This window comes from Rhipicephalus microplus, chromosome X, assembly GCF_043290135.1.
Source record: "Rhipicephalus microplus isolate Deutch F79 chromosome X, USDA_Rmic, whole genome shotgun sequence".
In the NCBI taxonomy this organism is placed as follows: domain Eukaryota; kingdom Metazoa; phylum Arthropoda; class Arachnida; order Ixodida; family Ixodidae; genus Rhipicephalus; species Rhipicephalus microplus.
This window is the reverse complement of record NC_134710.1, coordinates 101,448,846-101,471,937: the sequence shown is the minus strand read 5'-3', so window position 1 is coordinate 101,471,937 and position 23,092 is coordinate 101,448,846. Positions and strand designations below refer to the sequence as shown.

At 43.2% G+C, this 23,092-nt stretch overlaps 1 long non-coding RNA gene across 2 annotated transcripts in view; it reads left to right on the top strand.

Moving 5' to 3' along the window:
- The window catches only part of LOC142775681 (uncharacterized), a 254,538-nt gene that overhangs the window by 165,590 nt on the left and 65,856 nt on the right, over nucleotides 1-23,092 (top strand). The window contains exons 1-2 of one of the 2 annotated variants that reach the window (XR_012886914.1): nucleotides 1,307-2,567; nucleotides 13,448-13,526. This is a non-coding gene — a long non-coding RNA (uncharacterized LOC142775681). Of the gene's footprint in view, nucleotides 1-1,306; nucleotides 2,568-13,447; nucleotides 13,527-23,092 lie in introns of those variants that run through there. The other variant, XR_012886915.1, reaches the window with a different exon arrangement.

Below are 23,092 nucleotides of genomic sequence, written 5' to 3'. Positions count from 1 at the left end.
GCCTTGTCAACTATCTAAAATGTCTACGTAAAAAAGTATATTCATTGTTTGACAAATGAATAGATGGCACACTAACACATTTGTCCTCACCAAACCTGCGCATCATGAAAGCTTCAATGATTTCTCTTTCCCTTTTGTCTTCTGATCTGGATAAAACAATGGTCTTTTCAAAGTTCGGCTTACAATGACACTTCATGCAATGGGTAGCTAAGTTACTGGGGTGACTGATTTGCTTGCAGTTATAATCATGCTCGCGTAAACGTGAGTTAAGGCACCTACCAGTTTGCCCAACGTACCAATTTCCGCAAGGCAAAGGAGTACCATATACAACATTTGTTTCACATGGAACAAATTTGTTAACATGCCTAACCGAACATATGTGGTTGTTCCCTTGGTTGCCGCTGTTTACTTGGTGACAAAGCGAAATTAATTTGTGAGGTGCCGTAAAGGTCATGGGTATGCCATGCCTACTTGCAATTTTTTTCAGTCCATGCGAAATGCCGTGAACGTAAGGCATAACAATAGGCCTCTCCTCTGGCTTCTCTTTTATTCCTACGTTCGTGTTGTGCGTGCTGCCGATGGTTTTTAAAAGCCTCTCGGCCAAGGCTGTGATTAAGGCATCAGGGTAATCACTGTCCCTAAGTCTATCAATCTGCTTCATCAAACTACGTGCAACCATGTGGTCACACGACTTTTGGCAGCTGTTTAACATGCACGCATGTGCAACACTTCTTTTCACAAGCTTGGAGTGACCCGAGCTGTAGCTTAACAAACTTTTATCACCTCTAACGTCATATTCCCAGCACATGTGTCCCTCACCTTGCGAAATCATGATGTCTAAAAACTTTATGCCAGAACTTGTGGGCAACTCGTAAGTGAAATCAAGACCACGAAATGTTGTTTTAAACATCGCGACAAAAACTTCGGGTTTTATGTTGGCACATTTCGACCTAGGGAAACATAATAAAAAATCATCAACGTAGCGGAAACATGCCACAACGCCGTACCCTTGCAATCGGGGTTGCAATTCACGATCTCCTTTCGCCATGTACAAATTCGATAAGATCGGCGCCAAGCACGAGCCGATGCAGATACCGTCGTTCTGAACAAAAATGGATCCATTGAATTCCACGTACAATGACTGAAGGTAAAGGCGCAGCAAATCCAAAAAACTACGAACACTAATCCCACACTCGTTTTGAAATCTAACAACCCCGTAAGTGTCAATGCCTTCCTGCACCGTAGTAATGGCCTCAGTTTGTGGGATGTTGTAGTACATGTCCTTGACGTCTATAGATATGGGTACGGCGTTGTGGCATGTTTCCGCTACGTTGATGATTTTTTATTATGTTTCCCTAGGTCGAAATGTGCCAACATAAAACCCGAAGTTTTTGTCGCGATGTTTAAAACAACATTTCGTGGTCTTGATTTCACTTACGAGTTGCCCACAAGTTCTGGCATAAAGTTTTTAGACATCATGATTTCGCAAGGTGAGGGACACATGTGCTGGGAATATGACGTTAGAGGTGATAAAAGTTTGTTAAGCTACAGCTCGGGTCACTCCAAGCTTGTGAAAAGAAGTGTTGCACATGCGTGCATGTTAAACAGCTGCCAAAAGTCGTGTGACCACATGGTTGCACGTAGTTTGATGAAGCAGATTGATAGACTTAGGGACAGTGATTACCCTGATGCCTTAATCACAGCCTTGGCCGAGAGGCTTTTAAAAACCATCGGCAGCACGCACAACACGAACGTAGGAATAAAAGAGAAGCCAGAGGAGAGGCCTATTGTTATGCCTTACGTTCACGGCATTTCGCATGGACTGAAAAAAATTGCAAGTAGGCATGGCATACCCATGACCTTTACGGCACCTCACAAATTAATTTCGCTTTGTCACCAAGTAAACAGCGGCAACCAAGGGAACAACCACATATGTTCGGTTAGGCATGTTAACAAATTTGTTCCATGTGAAACAAATGTTGTATATGGTACTCCTTTGCCTTGCGGAAATTGGTACGTTGGGCAAACTGGTAGGTGCCTTAACTCACGTTTACGCGAGCATGATTATAACTGCAAGCAAATCAGTCACCCCAGTAACTTAGCTACCCATTGCATGAAGTGTCATTGTAAGCCGAACTTTGAAAAGACCATTGTTTTATCCAGATCAGAAGACAAAAGGGAAAGAGAAATCATTGAAGCTTTCATGATGCGCAGGTTTGGTGAGGACAAATGTGTTAGTGTGCCATCTATTCATTTGTCAAACAATGAATATACTTTTTTACGTAGACATTTTAGATAGTTGACAAGGCTGGATTTGATTAGCACTGATGGGCGCTTTATCTTGGTGGGCAGTGCGCATGTTCACGCTCTTTCTTTTTCTTCTTTTTTCTCTCCTTTCAACCTATATATGTGTGTGTCACATTTCCATCGAATAAACAGTTGTTAGTTCGCGCTCGTGTGTGTCCTACCTGTGCTTCAGTGTGTCTTTTATTTGTGTGTTTAATTCCAGCGCGGTGTGAGTCTCTACACCAAGGGCTTCTAATCCTCGACATAAAAGTACCACAGAGGTGAGGTCTTCTTTCTTTTTTTTTTACGAAGAATTCACGCCCTCAAAGTCACGAATTTATCCAAGGATATTGTGTCACACCCAATAGGAAGACACAGTTACTGAATCTATAATCTGTTCAAAACATCACTCTCGAATATCACGTCTAGACAAAGTTCTACTGGAGGTGATGGTGGTTTAGATGCAAAATCTTGTTTTCTGGGGAAGGCTGCACGCTTCAGGTGCACACTGCACTACTATATCTTGTGTGCACTGCGGATGGGATGAAAGTTTCGCGAACGCCTAATGTTTGGTCATGATCAGTCAACTATACGTAACATATTTGAAAGCTAACATTCGTAACATTCGAATATATGCCACAACAAATCGAGAACCAAGTGAATACAATTTCCATTCATCCATCAAAACGTTAATGAGCTGCCAATGAAGATGGCGTGCTAACGAAAAAGGAAACATGGATTAAGCGTTCTTTCCGAGCCGGTTTTCATTCCCGAAGACGAAGTCGATATTCGAAACACGAATAGTGCGATGACTGTGTTAGTCAGTGCGTGATACTGCAACAGCAGTATTGAACGATGATGCAGGAAAACAACAGGAGGAAAAGAATAATCGAAAGATGGAAAGGTAGGCGTCAACGCAATGCCAATTCAATGTTATCCTCACCTGTGGCATCTCCTGATTCTCCTCCTCTTCAACTTCTTCCTCCAGTCTTCCTCAAAAACCACTATGAATTTCCCTGTTAAGGGAAACGTCATGGCCGCATGCTTCATCTTAAAGCTTCGTTTTTATGTTTAGGTGACCTCATAAAACTGCCTCACTTGTATATGTGCCTAAATAGAGTTTTATCTAGTTTACTATATAGCTCGGTCACATGACTACTATTTAGAGAGAACTATCCAGTCTCGTTTGTCCTTGTGTTACGCTTTCTTTTTACTGCAGTTTGTCCTTACAATTACTTTTCCATGATTTTATTACTGAGACAATTTTATTTATTTTTTCAAATCTTTTATTACTTCATTGTTAGTGTTGGTTTTATGTATATATGCTGCTACCCACTCCCCCATGTAATAAGCTCCGTCCTTTAGGGTATATGAATAAATTGCTGTGACGGGCCAAGTATATGCGTGTTACCATCCACTGGCGTGGATATTTAGTGTTAATGCATGTCTAGAGATGAGCCGTCGGTTGGGAAAGACCTCAAAGTACCGGAACGACTTCAGTTATGAGGCCAGGTGAAAAAACTGATATTCTTTTTCAAAATGTAATTTCTTGGTTTTTGGTCATGTTAAAGGCGCAATTTATTGTTAAAAAATTTGCTGCAAAAAGTTTCAGCCTACGTTGTTTTGTTTTTTTTTTTGAAAAGATACAAACAGAAATGTTCGACCACCCATCACATAGGAAACCAAAACTGAAACAGCCAGTCTTTTCTGCACCATAATATTAGCTCGATATGAAGTATTTTGTTCATCATTTAGCAATCATATCAAGTGCTAACAGGTAACAATGCTCTAAAACCGCTGTCAACCCATAATTTTAATCATAAAAGTAATTACCGTTTCACCAGGTAAACTTGTAACGTGGTACATGTGTTATTCAAGCTCAAGCGCATATTTGTGAGCCTGTAAACCATAATTTGCTTTAGTTGACACTGTGTGTCATTACAATATTGACAGAAGAAGCACATTCAATATTTTAAGCAAATTTAAATCAAGCCTCGCCTCTACACTGCAGAAGCTTGCGTCACAATTTATCAGCACCGCACCCCAAAAGCGCGCCGTCATGGTACCGATGCTGCAAAGCAAGCTATAAAACAAAAACCTAGAGTTACCACTAGAGCAAAAGCACACAGTAGTAAGGTCCGTGAATAGACGACGACGATGTTCTGAAGCAATGCCTGTGTTAGAACAGTTCGTAATTTTTCGCTATTTTTCCCAGTCTAACAGTTTTTATTACTTGTTTGAGCTTAGTACTCACACCGTGACGACCTGGAGGTCCCCGCCCACCCGGAAAAGCACGTGAAACGGACTTCTAGACGGCCTGTGCCTTATACCGCCACGGCATGGAACATCACCGCCAGATGCACTCGACGCCGCATCTATGGCAGCGGCGGCCGCTACTACTCCTGGAGCTTCTGTAGAAGGAACTACAGACCATGGCCCTGCGAACAAGAGACTACGGGACGAACAAGACGGCTCCAATCCTTCAGATGAAAATGCAGAGGATAAGACCCAGGCATCCTTCACAGTTGTATGCTACAAGAAAAAAAGTGGTACTGTCGTCCCTGTTGTCTTCTGGCCTACCACGAATGGAGGAAGCTTATGGAAAGCCAACCCTAACATTGTCGCATCAGTCGTTGTAACGTCGGCTTAAGAGAAAGTTCTTAACCATCGCCTCAACAAAGACGGAAGCCTGATGGTCACAGTGTCGACCCTGCCGGCCGCCAACCGTCTACTAACGGTAACTGAATTTGCAGGCATACCAGTGGAAGCCCGGGTCCCATACACTTACACAGCGAACTATGGGAAAATACAAGATGTCCCTCTGAGTTACTCAAATGAAGACTTACAAGACTATCTGCGTGATCAGGGCGTCATGTCGCCAAGACGACTCACCACCTACACACCCGAAGATGGCGGCAAGGTGAAAGAGGTACGTCGTCGATTCGTTATTTTGCAATTCGCCAAGGATTCACCATTACCTAATCGAGTTACGCTTGGGTTCTGTAGCTACCTGGTGGCCGAGATATACGTCGGGGCAGCTACACAGTGTTATAAATGCCAGAGGCGTGGTCATATATCGAGACATTGCAATGGCCCGATGCGCTGCAAAGTCTGTGCTGGTCCTCATTCGCACAAAGAGTGTACCTCAAGAGCACACCCTAAATGTGTTAACTGCGGTGGTCCCCACCCTGCTTCGTATGGAGGGTGCGTTAAAAGGAAGACTGCTACACTTGCACGCTCGTCAGAGCAAGCACGAGGGAAACCACCAAGACGCAATGATCCACCGCCTAATCCAGAAGTTGTATTCACGAATATGAAAGACTTCTCTCAGGAAAGATCATCACAAAGCCGTAAGGCAACTGGTGACACGTACGCTGATGTGACGTGGGAAGCCGACTGGCACATCGCATCTTTCAAAACCACCACAAAGCGTCCCACAAGATTCATCGGTCGAGTACAGTCGTCACCAGTCTCAGCCATCGCAACACGACATGGGGATCTGCGAAAGGCAACAACACAGAAACACAGACCAAGATTTTGCACGCATACTGATTCCAATATTGTTCGCAGCTCTCATAGCCCTTGTCTACGCAAATCCTTCGTCAAGAAATATCCCAGAGGTAGAAGCAATTCTTACAATGAAGCCGTTGGTGTCGACGTCTTACGCACCACAGGGGCGTTCTGCCTCGCACTTGTAATCATGGCTTCCCCAACGACATCTTCACCTGAACTGACCCTTCACAGAATCTTCCGCACATGCACCATATTCCAGTGGAACACTCGTGGCCTTCGCTCGAAGCTCTCAGACTTCCGGCGACTGGTGCGAGAATACCGATTCCCATTCATCGTCATTTCTGAGTCACGCGTCGACCCAAATTTTAGAATGAACGGATACTATTTTCATCACTCAAAGCGACATGAAGTTATCAGCAGATTACTCATCGGCTTTCGTAAAGACATTCCAGCCTCCGCAATTGACATCGCGCCCCACTGCGACAACGAATATGTGTGTGCCATAACGATAATAGGTAAACAAGAATACATTCTCATCGGAGCATACCTGGAACCAGGCAGGCATTTCGACGATTCAAGGCTTGAAAATTTTATTTCAAGGACACCTTGCCCACACATCATTTGTGGAGACTTCAATGCCCACAATGAAATTTGGGGCAGCTCACACACTTGTTCTCGAGGAGCTAAGCTTGCAGAGCTGCTCTCAAAACATTCAATTGAACCTCTAAATGGTGGCAGCATCACCTTCCTGCGAAGCACCACGACTACCAGCAGCATTGACGTGACCTTCGTAACAAGTGCAGTCACTCACAACTTTGACTGGTGCACCGACTTGGAAACGCGTGGGAGCGATCACTACCCAATCATGATATCAGCTGCTGGTGTAAATATGACATCAAAGGGAACCGTCATGAAATACACGGATTGGGAGGCGTACAAAGACGCAGCAGGAAAGGGAATCACTGCCCCTACAAAGGATGATGAATTACTCGCTACGATGGCTCATTGCCTAAAAGAATGCACACACGTTTCAACTAAAAACGAAAGATTTCCGTCAAATTATGAGGAGTTTGAACAACTGTGTGCTATTCGCCGACGAGCTGAACGGAAAGTTCTGCGCACAAAGAGTTTAGAAGACCTCCGAGCCTGTCGACGGACACAGCGTCATATTCGGCACTACTTGGATAAACGTAGCTGGCAAAGATGGCGTGACTTTTGCTCAACACTAGATGTTCGCCAACCTGTGTCCAAAATCTGGTGGGTTTTAGAGGCATGCGCATGCCACTCCAGCAGCTTCACCCTTTCGCCGCACTCTCCCTGCATGAACGAAAATCCCTCAAAGAGCTCTCAGAAGGATATTGTGCACTACTATCAACATATTCAACGCTTTGGACCGCATCTGCAGGTAACCAGCCAGGCAACTCACGGGTGGCAGGGCCAGCGCTAGACATATCTTTCACAATTGAGGAACTGAACACTGCTATCGGTGAGTCAAACAGGCGCACATCACCTGGCCATGACAAAGTAACCTATGAAGCCATTGCAAAACTACCCCACGCGTCCCGTGCACCTACGACTCCTAGAATGTTATAATTCCTCGTGGATGTCTGGAGTGGTCCCCGCTGAGTGGAAGCTGGCGAGAATAGTGCCCATTTTGAAACCTGGTAAGCAGCCAACAAGCTACACCTCTTTTCGGCCTGTTGCCCTACTGAGTTGCGTTGGCAAACTCATGGAGCGAATGATTCACAAACGATTGACCTGGTTTCTAGAAAGCCGCAACGACTTTCCACAAGAAATGAATAGGTTCCGCCAAGGCAGGTCGGCTATCGACAATGTTATCGCACTTGTCTCTTCCCTTGAAAAGGACCTATCGGCAGGTCGAATTCTGACAGCCATATTCCTTGACATCAAGGCAGCTTTCGATTCAGTCTTTCACCATGCCATTCTCGCAACCATGGAAGATCTTGGCCTAGGAGGAAATCTATACAAATGAATTGAAAACTATCTAGAAGAGCGGGAAATGTATATGACCACTCCAAATGCATGGTCCCACCCAGTTCTATACAGTAGAGAAGGGTGTACCCAGGGTTGCCGTGCTCAGCCCACTCCTTTTCAACCTTACCCTGATACACATAACGAAATCACTCCCTCGAGGAGTACACATCACGATTTACGATGATGACATCTGCATCTGGAGCGCTTCAAGGTCACGTTACATCACCAAGCAACGACTTCAAAAAGCTTTACAGAACATCTCCACATATCTAGTGCCCCGAGGAATGCACCTTTCACCAGAAGAGAGCACAGTCATTGCTTTCACGAAAAAGAAAATGAGCAAGTATGCGCTACTCCTCGGTGGACGGCCACTGACCTATGTACGGTCTCAAAGATTCCTGGGAATCACCATCGACAGAAATCTTTCCTCGTCTCCTCAGGTGAAGAAACTTCGAACTATAGAATAGTAGCAACCACTCAACTCTTCAAATTCATGGCTGGAACACGATGGGGATGTAGTTGCCGCTCAATGGTATACTGCTTCAGAAAGCATACATTGAAGGAACATTACGCTATTGTCTACCGGTGCTTCACCGATTATCCCCAGCAAATAGGAGAATTTTGGAAGCCACACGCAACAGCTGCTTACGAACATGTCTAGGGCTCCCGAAGAGCTCATCAGCTTTGGGAACTGTATCGGAAGCAGGATGTCTCCCACTGGATGTCATCTCTATACAAGAAACCATGGGTACACATCTTCGACATGTATTACAAGGTAAAAAGCATTTCCTGTACAGAGTTCATCGAACGCACAGCAATTCTTCGTTTGGCCAAGCTGTGCGAACGCTTAAACTCTCTCCGGTTAATCAGCCACAAAAATTAATGCCTGCAACATTTCCTCCCTGGACACTTTTGGCTCTAACTATAAAAAAAAAGCTGTACCTGCAGCGTTAATGGGGCAAAGAGACGAATGTCACAGGCTGCGCTGATGCAGACTACTCGCCTCTTCATAGCCGAGAACTATGCTCAACACTCGCACATTTACATCGACACCTCAACCACTCAGGAGACTTCCGCTTATGGACTTTATATCCCTTCTACAAGACAAATGCTCTCCTGTCGACTGCAACGGAAGACATCCTCGACAGCAGCAGAACTTCATGGCATCAAAGAAGCTGTCCTCTACATCTTGCGCCAAACGCCGGACCGATGGGCATTTTTCACCGACTCCAAAGGAGCACTACAGATATTGTTCAACCTCCTAAAGAAAACGAATTGCTACCCCATTTCGTTCGACATAACATATCTATATCACCTGGCTGTGACCGCAGGGAACTCTATCACATTTCAGTGGATACCAGCTCATTGCGAAATTTCCGCCAACGAAAAAGGCAGATGAAGCAGCACGCAAGGGTCTTCGGCACCAAAATTACAGACGAACTTATTTCACTAAATTAGATGCAGCCCAGATGGCCAAAACACTTGCGATTGAAGAAAGTAAGAGACGCTGTAACCTTCCGACACATTATTATGCCTTCCTACACTCAATCGACCCCTATCCAAAAAAAAAAGACTCTCATTCGAAATTCCTCGCCATCTGGAAATGCTATACCATTGTCTACGTCTAAACAGTGCCTATGTTAACAGCCTACGGCACCGCTTCGGTCAGTCAGCGAGTCCATATTGCATTAACTGTGGCTCCATCGAATCTGGGGAACATATATTGTTTGAGTGTAGAGCGTTTGCTGAGGAGCGTGCGCTTTATGAACATTGCATGCATTCTATAACCGAGAGAACTTTCTCTCTTGATTGTGTATTGGGACCTTTAGCCTGCCCCACTTTACAGAGGTGTGCTATGAAACGTTTTTTTTACGTACTTGGACAACATCAGTCAGCTAGACAAGCTGTAGCTGTAGCTTGACACCACGAAAAAAAAACTATTCATGCACGTCCTCATTCAATGGTCAAAGAGAAGGCCTTTTCCTTTGTTTCTTTATATCCTATCATCTATATTCAAAATTTGTCTTTTTTTCTCTCTCTCTTCTTATTTGTACTTTCAATCCTCAATCCCCTTCCCCACGCAGGGTAGCAAGTCAGTTAATTTTACATGCCAGCTAAATTCTCTGCATTTCAATAAAGATCTCTCTCTCTCTCTCTCTCTCTCTCTCTCTCTCTCTAGTGAGGTCTGTGATTAAAATGACTGCAAATATTAAAAATTTAAGCACTCCTGAATATCGGGTGTAAGCGCTGCACCTGTTTCAAATTTATTTTGTTGTTTTTTCCTCGGACTTTAGATTTCTGCTATTTTCCCGTACGCGAAATGTTTATGCTATCACACATTTTTCAGTAAAAGTTGGCGCACTTCCTCATCACTTTAGTAGGCGTGCAATGAACCTCAATAAGCAAAATCACGTCCCAAGATTGGATATGGCTGCCTGTTACACTAAGGTGCCCCTAGTGCTAGTGCATACTTTTTGTTATTTAATCACTTTATCTTTTATATAATTCAGATCTCATTTGTTTTAGTTCATTGCACGGGCCAAAGCCTTTTGGTATTTCCCTACAAAGAAATTAAAAATTGTCAATGAGTGGAACTCGAGTTAGAAGTGTTGGCGTAAGGCCACCTTTTAATATTTTTTTAATTATGAAAAGTTAGCGAAAAATGGGCCTTGCTTTAAAATGCTCACATTGGCCTAAAAAGACGTGCTTTATATTGTAGGCTAATATTCTCTAATGATTATTGCTTTTAAAAAGTATTTTCTGCACTTGGTCTCACACCTTGAATGAACGATTGCCTGCATATATCTGATGGAGTGACAAGGTCCTGGAGAGACTCGCTGTCTGTAGCACCAGAGGGATAGATAAATGGAGAGTAAAGGCAGGGAGGTTAACCAAGCTGTGGCTCGGTTGGCTACCCTACACTTGGGGAGGGGGAAAGTGGGAGTAATAAGAAGCAAAAGGTTATAGAACAAGAAATAAGAAGAGTAAGAAAGAGTTGAATGTACAGTCAGCTCGAGACTACACAGCACGGTCTCACGGTGCTCGTTCACAAGAGCCATAGAGTTTCTCAAAATTAGCTAGAGGGCACTCAGGCGCTGCGATCGTTCAGCGACCATGGGAATGATGGATAGTACACACATTTGCCTAGTATTCGTACTTGCGGGTGACGAATCGTACTTGCGGCTTCATTTATTGCTAAGTTTCGATTTTATTTTGAAAGAGAGATCCAACCCTTTTGAACTTCGTGACCCAATTTGGAAAGGTAATTCGAAGAAAATAGGGTGGTGAAGCGCAATCGCTGAACATTTGCTGATTTTCGTTTCGTGAGAAAACAGCTTCAAGCCACACGAACACACACGGAGCCAAGAGCCGGCCAGAAGTACGAAGTTTAGACAAATGTGTGTACTACCCATCATTCCCATGCTCGCCCAAGCGCTGTGCATTGCAGCTCCCATAGACACTAGCGCCAGAGTTACCTCTAGTGTATATTGGGAAACTCTATGACAAGAGCTCGTGAAGTCCGGTGGTCCTCAAGAAGCACAAGAGAACTTTCGTGGCCTTGCGCGTATGCGGGACCATCGGCCAAGATCCCAGGATCTTCTTTTCTGTCAGTGGTCTTCAATCCAGCTGACAAAGCTTGGCTTTCATACCTCGTAGTTAAGTCCGATATGATGAGCAGTCGCACAGAATGTGCATTCCTTTAGTCATTGTGGGTGGCGGATCATCTCGTTCCTCAGGGCTGAAGATGGGCTTTCGTGCATGACTCCTGGGGCTTGATTGATTGATTTGTTGGGGTTAACGTCCCAAAACCACCATATGATTATGAGAGACGCCGTAGTGGAAGGGCTCCGGAAATTCTGAAGTGCACTTTCACGGAATCCTGCAGTTGTCATGTGCTTATGCGCTTTCACGGAAGCCCCAGGCTTCCGTGAAAGCGCATAAGCACAAGACAACTGCAGTGAGTGAAAATCAAACGGCTCATTATATAAAAAAGAAAAAAGAAGAAGAAAGGATGCTGCATGAAACTATAGGAACACTTAGGAAGGTTATGTGCATTTATAAGTGCAGGCACTCCACTGGCATACAAAGTAAAGTACTTGACTGCATAAAAAAGGAACCCGAAGAAGGCTATGCATGAAACTCCGTTGTACGAGATGATTGGCGTGGGAAAAGAGAGCAAAGTTTTGAGGCCTCTTCCTTTCATCTCTGCATCTCTGTGAGCTGACGTCAGGCGGTGTCACGCGTTTCTGGTGAGAATCGGTTCTCTTTCAAAGCTGTCGTAGAGTAAATATTTTCACAGCAATAGCAAGTCATGGGCAGTACACCTGTACGCGTTCCAATTTCGCTACAGCCCGTTTCTCACGCGACACGTTCGAAGGGTCTTCAAAGCTCTCGTCATGGCGAATGCTTGAAAACGTGAAAGATCGGACAAACCATTTTGGTAGAGTAACATTACTATCAGGTGATATCATTGGACCACGCTTAATAGTAATATATGCGGTAAGACAATAAATAAAGCGTAAGCTCAAGCATATCCAGCTATGGAGTGAATCAATAAAATTTTAAAAAATTAATGGAGATGATTTTTTTATAAACATTACCCCTAACATACACAGATAGAGAGAGAGATGGAGGATAAATAATGAGGCGAGCTTATGCAAACCAGCTATAGTGATAGCGAGAATTTATAGAATGACAATACAAACAAGCCATGAAATTACAGCTGTCAGATTTTGCGGAGAAAAGTTACACAACAGGAAAACTATGCCATATATACGTCATACTTAGTGTACACTGAGCTTTGTTATCATATACAGACTGTATTTCTATAGGTTGCATTCACACATGCTAAGGAACCTCATGACAACGATAGAGTTTAGCAGTGGTTTATACCTACTCAAGCACGAAGACATATATAGATGGCAATTTGTGGGGGCTGCTCAGGGATAGGGTTAGGTGGCGACAAAAATTTGCGATAATCGTGAATATTGTTTTTCTTTCGCTCTTTAACATTAAATATTAATGCAGAAACTTCTTATTGAGTACAAAGTATGCTCTGCTTAAGTATGACTCTGTTGCCGCAACCCAAAGGGGTGTTTTAAAAATAAATGAAAAATGTGCCAGATGTCTCATTTTGCGCCAACCTGCGAGGAAAAACGAGACACAGCGTGAGGCAAAACTAGACAGTGGGAAAAAATTTCATACCTTCCGATTTTGCAGTAGAAGCACCCCAAATCCACTCCGTGGGCCCCCACGCAGTCTTCATGAGCCCACTCCTTGCACTCCACGCAATGAACCCTGACACAACGCGGCGCTATGGTGCTTCAAAACTCCTCAGATCAAGCACCCCAGTCTTTATTCGTGGTAATGGTGTCTTTTGTTGAACGCTTGCACTTCATTAGATTATTCTGTGATTGGAGGCTAGATATGTTCTGACGCATCTTCTTCGCCTCTTTTTGCCGTTTTGATGCAGAACTGAACGGGCATTTCGAGGCTTTTAACTTCGTCAGCCGGGCTTTGCTGGGCGATGCATTTCAGATTTTTCATCACTTGTTATTTTTAAAATTTTGGTATGAAGCAAATCTTAATAAACCCTAATTCCAAGACGTGTTTCTGAACGGCTTGACTTGGAGTTTCTTTCAATTTTTTTCAGGCGCTTCTTGAGAGCATTCATGGGAACGTGAAACAGCCTCGATCTAGCGCGAATGAAGTGCGTCCTGTTCTCAACAGTAGTGAGTGTTTTTTATGTAGTTTTTCCTCCATGAAGCTCTATATAACATTTTTTGTACGTCCGTGCCCTCCTAAACAAAATATATATATAATATATGGTTAGTATGAGTGAATGATTCACTTAATAAAACACTCTCTAAGGCATTTCGGTGCCTTTTTGTCGCGTTTTTTTCCCTTCCATATGCCCGAATTCAAAAACATTTCCGCTTCGGCACCGTGCACCAATGAACCAAATTTTTGGTTATGTAGCTAGTAGAATAAAGTAACAAAATAAATACGTAAGATGCTGTACTGACGTTGTAGTAGCTTCATGCACGGATCCAAATATTTGGCTGAGCAGAATTCCGCCCCTTCTTGACTGGTCACGAACATAGTGACGCCGGTCACGTAATTTTACTTGCACGGACGCTTTGAGCAATGAAAAACTTTTACGCATAAAAAGGTAAACAACTACCAACTCCTACCGCTGAAATATAGAAAAAAGAAAGAAAAGCACTTTTTTGTATTAGCTACAGAAGTCAGCAAAGTCAAAATGTCGCGTGTTGTCCCGTGTCTCATTTTGCCCCCCCCATCCCTTTTCGAAAAAGGGCGCCCCTAGTGCCGTGGATGCGAACTACAGTCTGCCGTCATTGTGAGGGCTACGCAGCAGACGACGTATAGGCTGTGTGTCCCAGCGACGCTGATACGCGTTTCTTGCAGCGCATGCAGACACCTCTTGCGTTCCTGCAGGCCGCGGACCACGTAGGGACGGCACGCCGGTGAGAGTCTCTTGCAGGCAGGATCCATGCACTGCCAGTCATAACAAGCCGAAGTGCTCGTCCAACCCGTTAAAGGCACAAAATATTGCTCATTGTGCATCGAAGGCAGCTCAGAAAGCTTATCGGAGAGTACTAGGAGCTCGTTCAAGCTAGAAAGCGGTGCGATTGCAGCGGATGATACAGAGAACTAGCCGCCAATACAAACATTACAGCACTCACGCATTTGACGGCTCGCTTTCCGTTCCCTCGTGATGGCGCCAGCTATCCCACGCTCTTTTGCGAAGCGAAACTGACGAAAAGCTCACCTTCAGGTGGAGTATTCATGTAAAGGGTCTATACTGCGCTACCAACAGCGCAAGAGCCTTCACCGAAAAGCAACAAATGCTCGGCCTTGTCAGCACCATTCTAGGATTCTCAACCACTGCTGGCTGCAGAGGCTACGAATTGAATTTTTGCACTCTATATATAGGTAAGCTTTGCATTTGTTTTGCTAGACGGCAAAGCAACAAAATATGTAGTACATTGATATTGCTGTAGATCCGTTATATGGTGTAGATCATTGGTATTGAGTGAGCTTACTTTCTGTTTCAATGGGAGTCGGCGTCTTTCCATACCGCACACGCATTAGATGCTTTGTTTCCGGCTGGGGCCAGAAGTGCAATTATGACAAGTGCTGCATAACACGAGCGGGTTGCTTCCACAACATCCTCTCAAGGCTTACGTTGCTTTTGCTGTCTGTTGCAATTCCTCATGAAGCGATGGTGATGTGGAGGTGAACCCAGGACCAAAGATCGAAAACGTATTGAGATTGCTTAGAGAATTTCATGCCGATACTACTGCCTCCCTGAGTGAGACCAAGAGTAAAATCAGCAGCATAAAGCACCGTGTTTTTTTTTTGCTCTAGAAAAAAATGGGACTAAATTTTATAACATCGATGTGGTGGCCAACCGCGTGATGTTTAGTCAGTCAACATATATAGCAATTATGAACTTCGAAGAGAATAGAATGGCAGAGAAGGAAAGGTACGAAGGTCAACTAGTCCAAGATAACCCGTTTGCTACCTTATACACGGGGTAAAGGGATGAGGGAGATTGAAAGAAGTGGAGGAAAAAGACAAAGAGATAGCACATCACACAGCACGTGCATAAGCACCTAGTCAATAAGAGCCCGATAATCTGGCGTAGAACGCGACATCACTCTCACAGCCTCAGCAGTGCCTTGGTCGCCTTCAACTGCGATTTCCTTTGTCGATGACATCCTAGAACAAATTCAACAGACATTTGCCTATGTCAAGGCGCGCTCTCTGAACTACTCTGAACTAGGAAATGCTGTAGATGATCAAATGCGAAAGAAACGACCTAATAATCAAAAGACTACCCGAAGATGCGCGGGATAGGATGCACCTGGACATGGAGGCTGGGTACATCGAACGTGCGAACACCACAAAGACCAGCGTTGAAAAGGTGCGAGACAACCCATAATTCTGAAGTTTTTGAACTTGAAGTGAAATATGGATGCTCTGGGCAAAGCCAGCAAACTGAAGGATATGGACGCACCTAAAGTTTGGTTAGAATAATTTTTCTTCGCAGCCGTTCAGCTTGCGCACAAGAAAGTGCTTGACTTCTCGAAGGATCAGTGCAAACCAAATGAACAATTTTCTGTGTATTTTAACAAGCTACAAATGTGCGACAGAATTTAAAGGTATGATGCTGCCTGGGCAAAGTAATTCATGCAGGAAGAATATGACAAAAATCGTCAAATCAAAAAAAGAACAACAACCTGCTACTATGCACCACGGGCAGGTTGATTCAAGCCTGGTATCCCTGCTCTTGGCCAACTTTTGCAGTACCTTTCTGAAACTTGACTCATTGAAGGTGACCATTCATACTACTTCATCAGATTTCATTCGATTTTCGAAACGAAAACGTGGCTTTCTGAAGATATTGTTACGTCCAAAAACATTATCCATCTCAGCATAACAATAGCAGTGGTAGTGACCTTGAGTTCTTCTATCGTTTGTAATCTTCCGGAAAGATAGGACTGTTTCTGTGCTAATTGCAGCGAAAGAGCATACTGTGAGCCGTCTACCGTGCAGTCGACTCTCCCCTATACCCTCTGGGTCCCACTCAAATTATGTCGTTTACGGTGTGTTTTAGGTGTCTGGTATCGGCCACCTGACTGCCATCCCGATTTTGCTCTCCATTCTACGAAGCGCTCGAGCTTGTTACTAACAAGATTTGTGACTGCCTCCTGAAATTAGGTGGCGACTTAAATTACCCTGTGGTATACTGGTCAACAACATCGACTAGATCACAGTATAACCGGGCTGAACACCTCTCTTTCGTTAACTTACTTCGCTATCATGACCAAATGATATTAGCTCACGAGCCTATGCTTGATAATCGCTATTTAGATATCTTACTCACAAACAACCACGATTTTTCCAAAACACGCATTTTAGAAACCATTAGTGCCCCGCCGTGGTATAATGAAGCTAAGGTACTCGGCTGCTGACCCGCAGGTCGCAGGATCGAATCTCGGCTGCAGCGGCTGCATTTTCGATGGAGGCGAAAATACTGTAGGCTTGTGTGCTCAGATTTGGGTGCACGTTAAAGAACACCAGGTAGTCTTAATTTCTGGATCCCTCCACTACGGCTTCTCTCGTAATCACATGGTGGTTTTGAGACATTAAATTCCACATATCAATCAATCAATCAATCAATCAAAAATCATTAGTGACTGCAAGATAATGCAGTGTTCTTTCTTTCTTTCTCACTTCCATGTGCTGACAAAACAAGAATCAACAAACAAGCATTATTAACTATACGGGAGCTGAAACTAGATTAACCAAATGCTACAGGCATTCTCAAACGACTTCCAAGAAAGCTTCGAGAACCGTTCAACAAATCTCAACTAGTGCATATTTCGCGATATGTTAATGGAGATAGAAGACTCCTGCGTGCCCAAATGTATAATAAAAACTCGTGGTGACGATTCGTTGTTCACACAAAAAAATAAAGATGTGTTATATTAAGACAAAAATCCTACAAGAACGCGTTACGAACACCCCCTCTGACTGGAAATAATTACATATTTATATGTTTGCTGACAGAAAAAGATATGAAGCGTGGAAACTTGGGCAACTTGGTAGGACATAACTGTTATTCATGATGCCGAAAATGAGTACTTTAACCCACGCTTCCTAACATGCTAAAAACGACGATTCTCAAAAATTTGGGAAAGTTGTAAATAAAATAAAATAGTTACTTTGTGTCAACGCTTCAAGGGCACGACGGCAGTGCACTAACACTCGTTGAATGCACCGAGGCTTTCAACAATAACATTATCTCGGTACTTACAGATTGACTCCTTTGGATAGTCTACTTAAGCTTCTTCACCCTCATATTGCATTTCCTCTTGGGCCCACTATAGCGAGAGCACACGTCGCACAATGAGCAAAAGAACGTCTCCCGCTTAAAATTAAGTACAGGTCCTGACGGAATCAACGCTGAACTTCTAAAGCTATGAAAGCATCATTCAGCCTATAGTTTCAGCAATATTTCAGCAACCCATCGCCAAAGGATGCATGCCAGAAGACTGAAAGTCTGCGTTCATAATAGTCATAGTCAAGTCTGGTGGCACCTTCTAAGAGATTACAGGTCTATATCAGTAACCTCAATTGCCTGCAGGTTGCTTGAACAGATATACACAAACATACTATAACATAAACGACAACAACCTACGTCCCATAAACCCGTATGACTTTCGCAAAAACCTGTCCTGCCAAATTCAATTCTCCGATGGAGGCCGAAATGTTGTATGCCCGTGTGCTCAGATTTGGGCGCACGTTGAAGAACTCCAGGTGGTCAAAATTTCCGGAGCCCTCCACTATGGCGTCTCTCATAATCATATGGTGGTTTTGTGACGTTGAACCCAACATATCAAATTCAATTCTTCGAATTAGCTACAGATCTTCATCAATCACTGCACTCGTCACTGTACGTCGACGCAATCTTCGTCGATTTCGCGATGGTATTCGACCGTGTTCCTCACAACCACTTGATTGTAAAAATGCATGATCTCCAACTTGACCACAAAACAACGAAATGGATTGAACAGTTTCAACGAACCGCAAACAGATTGTCAAAATACAAAACCATATCTCAAACTGTGAACGCGTCATATCAGGGGTACCACAGGGGTCAGTGTGGAGCCCACTTTTGTTTTTATTCTGGATTAATGAGAATGCAACGGACATAAATGAGTCAGCTGCATTTTTTGCAGATGACTGTGTAATTTATAAACAAATAACGACTCCTACCGACGTTAGAGATTTACCATCTGCCCACAATAAACTAAAACATCAGTGCTCCATGTGGCAGATGCAAATTAATATAGATCAAACAATGCGCCTCAATATTAGCACAGCAACAAATTCTCAAACCAATTCATACACAGTTGACAATATCACAATTTACATCATTTCGGCATATAAATACTTAGGTGTATTCTTCCATTCAACATTAATCTAGAATAACCACTTTGACCACAGAACTTCTAAAGATTTAAAGTCTTGAAGCCCAGCTTTCAAGCGAGGCCTTCATGTCGTGAACCATGACACCAGGTAACTAGCTTATAACCCACTCATTCGTCATTTCTTAGAATAGGCGTCTCTTATTTAGCATCCCCATCACGTCACCTGGACAAATCACCTTGAAGCGGTCCAAAACAAAGCAGCATGGTTCATCCTGTCATCTTATTCTCAATTTCAAAGTGTCAAAAAACTAAAGAAGCACTCTTAATATGCATTCACTCGATCACCTTGCGCCGAAGAACCACCACAGAAATACGGGAATTCACATACTCTATCAATAGATCTATAGAATTCACTTCCATGTAGCATTGCCACTATCAACGATTATCAGTCTTTTCAGTTAGCCCTTCACTCGATTATAGAGTGCGATAGCACTTCTTAATAAAGAAAGCATCAGAATACCAATCAAGAAGGGTAGAAATCAGGGGGACACAATCTCCCCAATGCTATTTACCGCGTGCTTACAGGAGGTTTTCAGAAGCCTAGAATGGGAACAGTTAGGGATAAGAGTTAATGCAGAGTACCTTAGTAACCTGCGCTTCGCCGATGACATTGCATTGCTGAGTAACTCAGGGGACGAATTGCAACTCATGATTACGGAGTTAGACAAGGAGAGCAGAAAGGTGGCTCTTAAAATTAATCTGCAGAAAACGAAAGTAATGTACAACAACCTCGGAAAAGAGCAGCGCTTCGAGATAGGTAATAGTGCACTTCAATCTGTAAAAGACTATGTCTACTTAGGGCAGGTAATAACCGCAGAGCCGAACCACGAGATTGAAGTAACTAGAAGAATAAGAATGCGGTGAAGCACATTCGGCAAGCACTCTCAAATTATGACAGGTAGATTGCCACTATCCCTCAAGAGAAAGGTATATAACAGCTGTATCTTGCCGGTACTTAGCTACGGAGCAGAAACCTGGAGACTTACAAAGAGGGTTCAGCTTAAATTGAGGACGACGCAGCGAGCAATGGAAAGAAAAATGGTAGGTGTAACCTTAAGAGACAAGAAGAGAGCAGAATGGATCAGAGAACAAACGGGGGTTAAGGATATCATATTTGAAATAAAGAAGAAGAAATGGACATGGGCCGGGCATGTAGCGCGTAGACAGGATAACCGCTGGTCATTAAGCGTAACAAACTAGATTCCCAGAGAAGGGAAGCGGGTTAGGGGGAGACAGAAGGTTAGGCGGGCAGATGAGATTAAGAAGTTTGTGGGTATAAATTGGCAGCAGCAAGCTCAGGACCGGGTTAACTGGCGGAACATGGGAGAGGCCTTTGTCCTGCAGTGGACGCAGTCAGGCTGATGATGATGATGATGATGATGATGATGATGATGATGATGATGATGATGATGATATTTTGTACTGCAAGGTATCTTTCATTCCGTTCATTTGAGAAACTGAAGAAACGTACAAATTATCATATTGATGTTTGTGAAATGCTGTTTTTGCATTGTATTTATACTCCTTTTTCCATTGCTGTATGCCTGATTTATGATTGTATCCTTCACTCGCTAATAATCCCCTTCTATGGAATGCCCTCCGGGCCCTTAGGGCACACAAATAAATAAATAAATGAATAAATAAATAAATAAAAGGGTGTTTTCTGTTCACATAATACAGGTTCTTATTAAAATACTATGAGAGGCAGGCTACTGCCTTTTTCGCACATGAACTCTATGTCGAGGCGAAAATATTTTACTGCAGTTGTATTCATGAAGTTGACGCGGCTAATAAGCAAAAACTTGTTAGTTAACTTTTTAATAACTTACTTGAGTGGAGTTCTTTATATTAAATGTTGTAGTTCGTGATAATTTATTGCACAAACACTTCTCAGAAACCCGTAAAATTTCATGTACGTCCAGATATTCACCAACAAATATCAAGGGCGAAATCAAAATTGATCGTGGCAGGCACCCACAAAGTGCACCAACTTAGTAATGTCAGTCACCTCCTGGTCACGGGAAAGTGATGAATCTTAAGAGAAGTTTTTATTTTAAAAATCTGTATTGTTTAAAAAAATCCTTGTACATTCATATATGGACACTGAAGCAGATATTGCATTTGAAAAGCAAAGAGACACAGAATTCGCCAACGACTAAGTCAAGAGTGTTTTCTCTCTGTTTTGTTACTCATACTTCATAATAATTAAGGGTACGGAAAGGCGACTGAAAGAAATACAAGATCATTTAGGTTTTGTTTTTATCTTACTCCCGGAAGGGGCAATAAATGTAACAGAGCCAGAACATGAGGATTACGTGTGATCTAGCGCATAGTAGGGTTATTTATGAAGAGATTGGTATACATTTGGTAATCACTGCGTAATCAAGCGACGTGTCTAGGCTTACATGTGCTCTGATAATGATTACAATTGAAGCGCAATTGGATGTACCTGAGAGCTCACTTTTATTGTCTCGTAAAATCTGGAAGTACGTATAAGTTGAGAAACGGATCTTTCAGTTCTTCAATGTCTATGATTGTAACGCAGCGGCCACCGAACGCTATTGCTGCCTTTTGTTTACCACTAACCCGTTTTTTGGGCCACCCCACTGTGGTGGTGGTTCAGTGGCTAAGGTTCGGCTGCTGACCCGTAGGTCGCGGGATCAAATCCCGGCTGCGGCGGCTGCATTTTTGGTGGAGGCGAAAATGCTGTAGGCCCGTGTGCTCAGATTTGAGTGCACGTTAAAAAAACCCTGGTGGTCGAAATTTCAGGAGCCCTCTACTACGGCGTATCTCATAATCATATGGCGGTTTTGTGAGGTTGGACCCCACATATCAGTCTGTTTCTTGAGCCACTGATGTCAGTTCTTGCTCAAGTCCAGAGGAGGGGTATTTATATTACAGTTTGGCATGAAAAGCACAAGGTCTGCAAGTATATATTTAGGTTTGGCATCCCTCCGACGAAATGAACGTTTTTCGTCCACTTCAGTTCTTACTTTCAGTTTATCTATTAGTAATTACACTACACTGAAAAAAGAATAAATTATATCTCCTACCCTTTCCTTGGTGAATTGTCTCTTAGTCTCATTGGTAGTGTCTAAGTAAGCATATATGTGTCATAATTACTGGTTTATATACCTTGAACCCCCTTGATTACCCAGGCATGATATATAGATAACATGTTTCCCCAAAAGGCTGAAAGCTAAATTCTGTACAGACAAAGCAGGGAGACAACAAATTATATCCCCTATGAATTCCTTGGTAGTGCCTAAGTAAGCAGATATGTGTCATAATTATTGGTTGATATACCTTGAGCCCACTTCTTTACGCAGACATGATATAGATAACGTTTTTCCTCAAAAAGCAGAAATCTAAACGCTGTATATACAGACAAAAAACAGCGCGTTTGTTCTCGTATATTATTACGGTATATATATAGCGCTTCAACTATGTCAACGCGAGCAAACTCCGTGCCATTTTGAATAAATCACTGAGCTGAGCCTCCGGGGCTTTGTAGAACATTTCTTCTTTATTTCTTCGATAGTTTCAAGCAATGTCGGCCGTTCCAGGGAATGTCTTGAGGCAAACACTAGAGGCCCTGTAGAACTGCCATTGCTATACAGAACAGTGGAATTGTGGGAAGTGCTAGTATGAAACTGTTTTACTGGGTTTGGAGCACCAGGTTTTATGAAAAATTCCTGTACAACAGGTCTAGTCACTTGGCGACTACTCGGCATCTACATACCTTTGCAAAAAAATGTGTCTTCTTGTTTATTTTGAATGACATGCTTTTTACCCTGCCTCTCCTCCTTTCTTTTCGGCAGAGGGATTTTTACTTAGCAGACGGTGGAACAGGTCACATGGGCAAACAAGTAACCATCTGTATAATGGCACCCTTGAACGATTTGGCTTCCTTTTCTCAATGTAAACTGGTGTGCGCAAATAAATACAAGGACACAAAAGTTCCTATGAGGTTCCTATGAAGTTACTCAAAGAAACAGCGAACAGTGCGACAAGTTTACGACTTTGAGAGCATTTATTTTATCAAATCGACGTACTCCTCTGTATTACGATTACAACCGGAGTTTCGCGTTTCTTCTCGGTCGATATCCCGCACGGCCACTGGATCGATTCCGGAGATGGTGTAATTGGGCCAACCCCTGGGGCTATGCCGTTAAACCTAATCTGATCATAGATCCAAAACTAATCTCATCTATATGCGCGGCGATGTGTTGTCACTGTCGAGAAACGCTAAACAAAAAAAAGATTCATAGCGT